General features: G+C 36.2%; 1 pseudogene; it reads left to right on the top strand.

Annotated features, from left to right (window-relative positions):
* Window positions 1–9,799: 9,799 nt before the first annotated feature.
* On the top strand, window positions 9,800–10,316 carry LOC112934648 (small ribosomal subunit protein mS25 pseudogene; annotated as a pseudogene).
* The last annotated feature ends 479 nt before the right edge of the window (window positions 10,317–10,795 follow it).

Genomic DNA, 10,795 nt, shown 5'->3' with positions numbered 1-10,795 from the left:
AGAGAGAGAGGCAGGGACACAGGCAGAAGGAGAAGCAGGCTCCATGCAGGGAGCCTGATGTGGGACTTGATCCCAGGACTCCAGGACCATGCCTTGGGCTGAAGGCAGGTGCCAAACCACCAAGCCACCTAGCTGTCCCTAGTTTGTTTCCTATAATTAAGAGTCTTTTATTATTTGTCTCCATCTCTGATTTTGTCTTAGTTTTATTTTTCCTCTCTTCCCTATGATACTCTAATATGTTTCTTAAATTCCACATATAAGTGGGATGATATGACAACCGTCTTTCTCTGATTGTCTTATTTCACTTAGCATAATATCCTCTGGTTCCATCCACATTATTGCAAATGGCAAGATTTCATTTTTTATGGTTGAGTAGTATTCAAGTGTGTGTGTGTGTGTGTGTGTGTGTATTCTTTATTAATTCATCTGTTGATGGACATATCAGCTATTACCATATTTTGGCTATTTTACCATATTTTGGGGTGCAGGTGCCCCTTTGGATCACTACATTTGTATCTTTGGGGTAAATACTTAGTAGTACAATTGCTGGGTTGTAGTGTAGTTCTATTTTCAACTTTCTGAGGAAACTCCATATTGTTTTCCAGAGTGGCTGTACCAGCTTGCATTTCCATGAACAGAATAAAAGGGTTCCTATTTCTCCACATCCTCACCTGTTATTTGACATCTGTCATTTCCTGACCTGCTAATTTTAGCCATTCTGACTGGTGTGAGGCAGTATCTCATTGTGGTTTTTTTTACTTTAAATTTTTTTATTGAAATATAGTTGACAATATTATATTACTTTCAGATGTACAGCATAGTGATCCAACCCACAACTCTTTTTTTTTGTATATTTTTTATTGGAGTTCAATTTACCAACATATAGCATAACACCCAGTAATCATGCAATCAAGTTCCCCCCTCAATCCCTATCACCCAGTCACCCCATCCCCTCTCCCACCTCGCCTTCCACTACCTCTTGTTTATTTCCCAGAGTTAGGGGTCTCTCATGGTTTGTCACCCTCTCTGATTTTTCCCACTCATTTTCTCTCCTTCCCTCTATAATACCTTTCACTTTCACTATTTTTTATATTCCCTATATGAGTGAAACCATACAATGATCTCATTGTGGTTTTGATTTGTATTTCCTTGATGCCAAGTGATGTTGAGCACTTTTTTCATATGTCTGTTGACACTGTGTATGTCTTTTTTGGAGAAATATCTGTTAATGTCTTCTTCCCATTTCTTGACTGTATTATTTGTTTTTCAGGTGGTGAGTTTGATAAGTTCTTTATAGATATTGGATACTAGCCCTTTATCTGATGTCATTTGAAAATATCTTCTCCCATTATGTCGGTTGCCTTTGCTTTTCCTGTTTCGTTTGCTGTGCAAAGTTTTTTTATCTTGATGAAGTTCCAAGAGTTCATTTTTGCCTTTGTTTCCCTTGCCTATGGAGATGTGTCTAGTAAGAAGTTTCTGAGGCCAACGTCACAAAGGTTGTTGTCTGTATTACCCTCTAGGATTTGATGGATTCCTGTCTCACATTTAGGTCTTTCATTCATTTTAAGTCTATTTTTATGTTTGGTATGAGGAAATGGTCCAGTTTAATTCTTCTGCATGTGGCTGTCCAATTTTCTCAGCACCATTTATTGAAGAGACTGTCTTTTTTTCTATTGGATAGTCTTACCTTCTCTGTCGAAGATTAGTTGACCACACAGTTGAGGTCCATTTCTGGGTTCTCTATTTAGTTCCATTGATCTATATGTCTGTTTTTGTGACAGTATCATATTGTCTTGATGATTACAGCTTTGTAATAGAGCTTGAAGTCTGTAACTGTGATGCCACCAGTTTTGGTTTTACTTTTCAAGATTTTTTTGGCTATTTGGTGTCTTTTCTGGTTCCATACAAACTTTAGGATTATTTGTTACAACTCTGTGAAATAAGTTGATGGTATTTTGATAGCGATTGCATTGAATGTATAGATTACTAGGTAACATAGAAATTGTAGCAATATTTGTTATTCCAGTCCACAAGCATGGAACATTTTTCCATTTCTTTTTGTCTTCCTCAATTTCTTTCATGAGTGTTCTATGGCTTTATGAGTACAGCTCCTTTGCTTCTTGGGTTAGGTTTAAGGAATAAAGCTTTATGATGTGTGTTCTGATAAAGCTTTTTTTGGATATGAAAACTAAAGTGCAAGCAACACAATAAACAATAAATAACTGGGACTACATCAAACTAAAAATCTTCTGCATAGCAGAAGAAACAACAAGAAAGTGAAAAGACAAGATATGGAATGGGAAAAATATTTGCAAGTGATATATCTGATAAGTAGTTGGTAGGATTGTAAATTGGTATAGCCACTCTGGAAAACAGTATGGTAGATCCTAAAAAAAAATTAAAAACAGAACTACCATATGATTCAGCAATTGCACTTTCAGGAATACACCCAAAGGAAATGAAAACACTGACTTGAAAAGATTTCTTATCCCCCTACATTCATAACAGCATTATTTACAATAGCCAAGACACGAATCTAAGTGTCCATCTGTGGATGAAAGGATGAAAAAGTAGTGGAATATATATACAAAGGACTATTATTTAGCTATAAAAAAAACAAGAAATTCCTATTTGTGACAACATAGATGGACTTGCAAGGCATGTGTTAGGTGAAATAATTGAGAAAGAGAAAGACAGTAAAGACAGTATGATCTCACATATGTGGAATCTAAAAAGAAATGAAACTCATAAAAAAAGTAGATTAGACTTGTGGTTATTAAATGTGGAGGGTGACAGGAAAGGAAATTGGAAGAAAGTGGCCCAAAGATATAAACTTGCAATTATAAGTAAGTCCTAAGGATGGAATGTACAACATGATGACTAAAGCTAACACTGATGAATGATATACAAGAAGATTAAGTGAGTAAATCCTATGAGTTTACATCATAAGGATATGTCTTTCTTCGTTTTTTTCTTTTTTCTGTTTTTCTTTTTACTTTATCTATATGAGAAAAATGGATGTTAATGGAACCTATCATGGTAATCATTTCACAATATATGTAAATCAAACATCATGCTGTATGCCTTATACAGTGACATATATCGATTATTTCTCAATAAAACTGGAAAACTATGAAAAGTGAAACCTAAAAATTTTAGAAAAAGAAATATATATTTGTCAATTAGTTGACAATAAACAGAATGGAGAATGTTCCAGAATTTATAGGTAACAAAAAGAAACACATTATCTTTTTCACCCTTCTCTAAAAATCTGGTTCAGCTCTTTGCCATTCCCAAGTAGTTTTATGATAAAAAAAAAAAAAACCAGAATCCAAAACTATTGCAGTGGCTGAAAATTTACTTTTATACTTGAATAGTTACCTCTAATGTTTATGAAAATAAAATAATAGATCTGCTAATTTATTGCTCTCGCTGCACCTCCAGCATTGTTTCCCAAATAGGAGTTTAGTGCCAACCCAGATCACACCCATTTTCCATGTACTACATCCGCAGGTCATAAGGCCAGACCACTGAAGATATTAAAGCAAAGACATCAACAGAAATAATTCTTCACAGGGGAATGCATGAAAGATCCTCCACCTACGAACTCTGAAGCCTTTTCAAGATCTATGTTGAAAATACCTTTGACACATGTCTCACTTGCCCTTTAAAAGTGAAACAAACGATTACCATAAACGTTTATTTTCAAAATATGTGCAAAACAATATTAAGATTTAATACTTGCATGCCGTGTTTAATATGCAGCAGGCAATGTGTTAAACACTCTACATATGTTAACTCCTTTAATTCTCACAAGAGTTATATAATTATTGCCTTACCATAGTTAAGGAATGTGGAACATAGAAAACATTGAACTTGCCCAGGGTCATCTGGTCTGTAAGTACATAGTCAGGCTATAAGTTAAAGCAAATTGAATTTGGACCCCATGTTCTAAAGCCACTAAACTATTTTGCCTCTTAATGTGTGGTCTAGAAAAGACTTTTTGTTGTTGTTTCAAGTTTCTATTTAATATCTAGTTAGTTAACATACAGGGTAATATTGGTTTCAGGAGAATTTAGTAATTCATCACTTAAATATAAAACCCAGTGCTCAACAAAACAAGTACCCTCCTTAATGCCCACCAACCATTTAGATCATCACCACCCAACCCCTCCATCAACCTTGTTTGTTCTCTATAGTTAAAGAGTCTTTTGTGGTTTGCTTCCCTCTCTATTTTCTCTTCCACCATGTTCATCTATTCAGTTTTGTAAAGTCCACATATGAGTGGAATAATATGGTATTTGTCTTTCTCTGACGTATTTGTACAGTTAGCATAATATACTCTAGCTTTATGCACATTGTTGCAAATGGCAAGATCTCTTTTTGATGGCTGAGTAATATTCCATTACACATATGTACCACCTCTTCTTTATCCATTCATCAATCGATGGAAATTTGGGCTCTTTTCATAATTTGGCTATAGTTGATAATGCTACTATAAACATTATGGTGCATGTGCACCTTCGAATCAGTATATTTGTATCTTTTGGGTAAATACCCAGTAGTGCAATTCCTGGGTAGAAGTTTAGTTGTATTTTTAACTTTTTGAGGAACATCCATACTGATTCCCAGAGTGGCTGCTCCAGTCTGCATTTCCACCAAAAATGTAAGAGTATTCTCCTATCTCTGCATCCTCACCAACATCTGTTCTTTCCTGTGTTGTTAATTTTAGCCATTCTGATGTCTGTGAGGTGGTATGTCATCATGGTTTTGATACGCATTTCTCTGATAATGAGTGATGTTGAACATCTTTGCCTGTGTCTCTTCATCATCTTTGTGTTCTTGAAAAAATGCCTGTTCATGTCTTCTGCTCATTTCTTAACTGGTTATTTGCTCTTTGGATGTTGAGTTTGATAAGATCTTCATACATTTTGGATACTAATCCTTTATCAGATATGTCACTTGCAAATATCTTCTATTCCATAGCCTGCCTTTCAGTTTTGTTGATTGTTTCCTTCAATATGCAGATGCCTTTTATCTTGATGAAGTCCCAACAGTTCATTTTTGCTTTTGTTTCCCTTGCCTCCAGAAACGTGTCTAGTCAGAAGCTGCTGTGGCCAAGGTCAAAGAGGTTGCTTCCTGTGTTCTCCTCTTTGATGGCTTGCTGTCTAACATTTAGATTTTTCATCCATTTTGAATTTCTTTTGTGTATGGTGTAAGAAAGTAATCCAGTTTCATTTTTCTGCATGTTGCTGTCCAGTTTTCTAAACACCTTTTGTTGAGAGCCTTTCTTTTCCAGTTGAGTATGGTTTCCTGCTTTACCAAAGATTAGCTGACCATAGAGTTGTGGGTCCAGTTCTGTGTTTTCTATTCATTTCCATTGATCTATCTGTCTGTTTTGTGCCAGTACAATATTGGCTTGAGGTCTCCAGCTTTTTCCAGCTTTTCTTTTCTTTTTCTTTTTTTTAAGATTTTATTTATTCATGAGAGACAGAGAGAGAGAGAGAGAGAGAGAGAGAGAGAGAGAGGCAGAGACACAGGCAGAGGGAGAAGCAGGCTCCATACAGAGAGCTGGATGTGGGATTCAATCCCAGGATTCCAGAATCATGCCCTGGGCTGGAGGCAGGCACTAAGCCACTGAGCCATCCAGGGATCCCTGCCTTTCTTTTTCAAGATTACTTTGGTTACTTGGGGTCTTTTGTGGTTCCATACAAATTTTTGGATTTTTTGTGCTAGCTCTGTGAAAAATGTTGGTTGTATTTTGAGAGGGATTGCATTAAATGTGTGGTTTGCATTGGGTTATATAGACATTTTAACAATATTTTTCTTCAATCCATGAGCATGGAATATTTTTTTCCATTTCTTTTGTGTCCTTTTCAATTTCTTTCATAAGTGTTCTATAGTTTTTAGAGTACAGCTCTTTTACCAATTTGATTATGTTTACTCCTAGCTCTCTTGTGGGTTTTGGTACAATAGTAAATGGGATAAATTCCTTTATTTCTCTTTCTGCTGCTTTATTTGGTGGATAGAAATGCAACAGATTTCTGTACATTGATTTTACTTCCTGCAACATTGCCAAATTTGTGCATCGGATCTAACAATTTTTTGGCAGAGTCTTTCAGGTTTTCTACATAGAGTATCATGTCATCTGGGAATAGTGAAAGTTTTATTTCTTCCTTGCCAATTTAGATGCATGTTATTTCTTTTTGTTGTCCAATTACTGGGGCTGAGACTCCTTACTATGTTAAATAACAACAGTGTGAGTGGATATCCTGTCTTCTTCCTGATCTTGGAGGAAAAGCTCTCAGGTTTTCCCCATTGAGGATAATATTAGCTATGACACTTTTGTTATACCCTGTATGATGTTGAAGTATGCTCCCTCTAACCCTCTTTGTCGAGGGTTTTTATCAAGAATGGAGGCTGTACTTTGCCAAATGCTTTTTCTGCATCTATTGAGAGGATCATATGGCTCTTATCCTTTTATTAATGTGGTATTTCACATTGATTGATTTGTGAATATTAAACCCTTCAGCCCAGGAATAAATCCCACTTGACTTGTGGTGAATAATTCTTTTAATATACTGTGGGATTCAATTGGCTACTACTTTGCTGAGAATTTTTGTGTCCATGTTCATCAGGGATACTGGCCTATAATTCTTTTTAGGGAGGTATTTTTCTGGTTTGGAATCAAGTTAATGTTGGTCTTGTAGAGTGAATTTGGTAGTTTTCCTTCTACTTCTATTTTCTGGAACAGTTTGAGAAGAATAGGCATTAACTCTTTTTTAAATGTCTGATAGAATTCCTCTCAGAAGCTATCTCTCCTTGGACTTTTGTTTGTTGGAATATTTTTGATTACTGATTCAATTTCTTTGATTGTTATGGATCTTCTCAAACTTTCTACTTCTTCCTGTTTCAGTTTTGGTAGTTTGTATGTTTCTAGGAATTTATCCATTTCTTCCAGATTGCCCGATTTTTTGGCACATAATTTTTCATAATATTCTCTTTTAATTATTTGTATTTCTGTTGTGTACGTTGTAATCTCTCCTCTTTCATTTGTGATTTTATTTACTTGTCCTCTTTCTCTTTTATTTTTGATAAATCTGGCTAGTGGTTTATCATTTTATTAATTCTTTCAAAGAACTGGCTCATAGCTTTGTTGATCTGTTCCACTGTTTTTTTTTTTCTTTGTTTCTGAATCATTTATTTTTGCTCTAACCTTTATTATTTCCCTTCTTCTTTTGGCTTTAGGCTTTATTTGCTGTTCCTTCTCTAGCTCCTTTAGGTGTAAGGTTAGGTTACATATGTGAGACTTTTCCAACTTCTTAAGGTAGGCCAGTATTGCCGTATTCTTCCCCCTTATGATTGCCTTTGCTACATCCCTAAAGGTTCTGGACTGCCGTGTTTTCATTTTTCTTTTGCTTCCTTGTATTTCTTTATTTCTTATTTAATTTCCTTGTTAACCTATTCATTCTTTATTAGGATGTTGCTTAACCTCCATGTATTTGTTTTTCTTTCCAAGTTTGTCTTTGTTGTTCAAGTTTCATAGTGTTGTGGTCTGAAAATATTCATGGTATGATCTCAATCTTTTTGTACTGGTGAAGGCCTCATTTGTGATCCAGTATTTGTGATCTATTCTGGAGAATATTCTATATGCACTCGAGAAGAATGTGTATTCTGCGGCTTTAGGATGAAATATTCTGAATATATCTATTAAGTCCACCTGCTCCAGTGTGCCATTCAAAGCAATTGTTTCCTTGTTGATTTTCTGCTTAGATTATCCATCCATTGCTGTCAGTGGGATGTTAAAGTCCCCTACTATTATTGTATTGTTATCAATGTGTTTCTTTATGTTTGTTATTAATTGAGTTATATATTTGGGTCCTCCCAAGTTGGGGGCATAATGATTTACAATTGTTAGATCTTTTAGTTGGGTAGACACCTTTATCATGACATAATGTCCTTCATCTTTTGTTACATTCTTTGGCTTAACATCTGATTTATCTGATATAAATATAGCTACTCTGGCTTTTGACATCCATTAGCGTGATAGATGGTCCTATATCCCCTCATATTCCATCTGGAGGTCTCTTTAGGTCTAAAATGAGTCTCTTATATGCAGCATATAGATTGGTCTGGTTTTTACATTCTTTCTGATACTCTACACCTTTCCATTTAAGCATTTAGTCCACTTACATTCAGAGTGATTTTTATTTTTTTATTATTTTTTTAAGATTTTATTTATTTATTCATGATAGACATAGAGAGAGAGAGAGGCAGAGACACAGGCAGAGGCAGAAGTAGGCTCCATGCAGGAAGCCTGATGTGGAACTCAACCCCAGTACTCCAGCATCACACCCTGGGCCAAAGGCAGGCACTAAACCACCCAAGGATCCCCCAGAGTGATTATTAATAGATATGAATTTCCTTGGCACTCACCAGTGCCATTGTGTTACCTGTATAGTCATTGTTTCTGGAGTTTTTCTCTGTTCCTTTCTCATCTTTGTTGCTTTTGGTCTTTCTTTCACACTCAAAGCATCCCCTTTAATATTTCTTGCAGGGCTGGTTTAGTGGACACGAAATCTTTTTGTTTTTACTTGTTTGGGAAACTCTCTGTCCTATTCTGAATGACAGCCTTCATGGATAACATATTCTTGGCTGCAAATTTTCCCCATTCAGCACATTGATTATATCATGCCACTGTCTTCTGGCCTGCCAAGTTTCTATGGATAGATCTGCTGTTACTAATATTTATCTTCCCTTGTAAGTTAGGGATTTCTTTTTACCTTGCTGCTTTCAGGATTCTTTCCTTATCTCTGTATTTTGCAAATTTTACTACAGTATGTCTTAGTGTTGGTCAGCTTTTGATGTTTTTGATAGGAGTTCCCTGTGCCTCCTGGATTTGGATGTCTGTTACCTTCCCTAGATTAGGGAATTTTTCAGCTATAATTTTCTCAAATAAACATTCTGATCCCTTTTCCTTCCCTTCTTCTGAGACTCTAATGTTATAAATGTTATTATGCTTTATGGGGTCACTGAGTTCCCTATTTGAATATAAACTCCCTTTTCTGTGATTAAATGTATTATATTTAGATGAGAGTTGATAATTAAGTCAAAACTATTTATTGGGTCATATATTCCAAATCAGAGACATCAAAGTTTTTATGAATATATATGCTAATTCAGTAGAAATTCATTGTAATTGAAAATGTTTAGTGATTCCAGAAATAGTTGACCTAAATCGTATCTTTATTTGTCTTACTGAATTTACCAATGAAGAGAAATGCAATATGCATATGCAATACACCAAGTTTTGACTTCTTACTGAGATCCCTATCCCATTTTCTTAGGCTTTCAAATTACCACATTTTTAATGAATAACTGGAAATAAAAGTGTTCTTGATATTTCTAGAAGATACATGAAAATATCATAAGTGTGACATTGATTTAGAAGTTTATCGTGCTGGTCCTTAAAAATGTCTGTTCTACAATTATGAAAGTAAATGATATAAGCCTGTCTATGGCTATAGTGTATCTAAGCCACACTCAAGTGCTCAGCAAAGTACAGAAACATCTTCTCAGCATGTGTTTAATTCACTAGCAATTTCTGTAGTCAAAAGGAATAAAGTAGCAGGGAAACAAAGGAAAAAAGCAGCTGTTTCCCGCCTCAGGGAGGTATCCCCTCTGTGCCTGCACAGGAAAGGGAAAACAGCTATGAGGTGAAGCAGTGTGAGTTCTGCTTGGTCTGCTGCTCTGAGTTTTTCCTTTATGCTAGTCCTGTGGCTTAATCCCCCCCCCCCCCATGCCCATGAAATGTTTCTTCCTGATCTGCCACATCTTCCAGTACCTGGGCCAGGGGGAGATTGTGTTCAAAATCAGTGAAGGTCATGACTGTGAACTACAACATGCATGGGTAGCTGAGCAAGGGCACTAGGAAATTTGTAGTTTTCAACATACCTCAGATCCAGTACAAAAAATGTTGGGTACAGATCCTGATGTTTAAGAACATGATGCTGTCCACATTTCTGTGGTTTTATCTGGATTCCAAAGAGTAGCTCCTCATAGATGTGGAGACCATGTATAATAAATGGATTTGGAGCTCATCCTACAAATCTTGGAGAAGAAGAAGGAAACTCTCAAAAAGAAGAATAGGAGAAAAAACAGCTTTCTCACCCAGCCCACTTTGGCCCCCAAAAGTACTGCCTGCTGAAGTTCCTCTGTATGGTGAAAGGGCAGGTCCCCTGCCAGAGCTGGTGGTATTACCCAAGGAGATGACAGGGAAGTACAAAACAACACTAAAAGCCAGGACTGAGTACTAAGGCCTATGGCCATACCCAGGGAAGCCCCATATTCTATCCCTGGAGAGATACTGAAAATGTCTTTGCCATAAGAGGATCTCCTTCACACACCTGTGTGAAAGGACATGGGAGAGTCAGCAGAGCATCTGCACTTGGGCTACTAGAGGAGTATTCTTATTCATTAGATCAATAAAAAGCTTTCTGATCAAAGAGGAAGAAGAAGAAGAAGAAGAAGAAGAAGAAGAAGAAGAAGAAGAAGAAGAAGGAGGAGGAGGAGGAGGAGGAGGAGGAGGAGGAGGAGGAGGAGAAGGAGAAAGAGGAAAGGAAAGAAAAGAGAAAAAAGTATGACAATGACATCATATTGGTTTTCGTATTTATTAAAAATCCTATTTCTTTCTTATCCAATACTTTTTAAGATTTTATTTATTCATGAAAGACAGAGAGAGAGAGAGAGAGAGAGAGAGAGAGGCAGAGACACAGGCAGAGGGAGGAGAAGCAGG

Source organism: Vulpes vulpes, chromosome X (genome assembly GCF_048418805.1).
Source record: "Vulpes vulpes isolate BD-2025 chromosome X, VulVul3, whole genome shotgun sequence".
In the NCBI taxonomy this organism is placed as follows: domain Eukaryota; kingdom Metazoa; phylum Chordata; class Mammalia; order Carnivora; family Canidae; genus Vulpes; species Vulpes vulpes.
The sequence above is the reverse complement of the archived record's forward strand: the minus strand, read 5'-3'. Positions and strand labels throughout refer to the sequence as shown.